The sequence below is a fragment of the Buceros rhinoceros genome, unplaced genomic scaffold, assembly GCF_000710305.1.
Source record: "Buceros rhinoceros silvestris isolate BGI_N320 unplaced genomic scaffold, ASM71030v1 scaffold24578, whole genome shotgun sequence".
In the NCBI taxonomy this organism is placed as follows: domain Eukaryota; kingdom Metazoa; phylum Chordata; class Aves; order Bucerotiformes; family Bucerotidae; genus Buceros; species Buceros rhinoceros.
The window spans coordinates 482-1047 of NW_010428946.1; positions in this window are offsets into that span (position 1 = coordinate 482).

Below are 566 nucleotides of genomic sequence, written 5' to 3' on the forward strand. Positions count from 1 at the left end.
CCCCTTCCTGCCTCTTTATATCAGCTGCAAAGTCAGACCTTCCAGCTCCTGAGGACCTCTTGGAGCCGACCCCAGGTTCAGCCCCTTCCTTCCCCCTCCCCAGGCTCGCAGCCTGTTCAGTGCTCATTTGATCCATGTGTTAACACGCGCGCTGCAGCCCGGGAAACGTTTCCTGCGAGCCAAGTTCCCTGAAGTTGCAGAATCAGCAAAACCAGGATGGTTTTTCAGGCCCCGGTTCCTAGCAGGAGGCTGGCCCAGCCACTGGGGTGGAGTGTCAGCCCGCTCACTGCCCTGCGATAGCTCCCAGGGTCTGTGGGAGCAGGTACGTGCTCCCACCTCAGCCCCAGAGCAGAGCTGCAGCCAGCAGATTCTCCCCCTGCCTTCAGCTCGCGACGTGGCCCCGGCTCTGCCTGCTCGGAGCAGCCGGAGGTACCGGCCTCCTGGGAGCAGCCCGTTCCCCGCAGGTGGTGGAAGCTGCCAGGACTGCACCTGACCACAGAGCGGGTCCAGGGGCACCCCTGGCAGGAGCGGGGGCAGCGGGAGCTGAGCTTCCCTGCTCCCGGAGC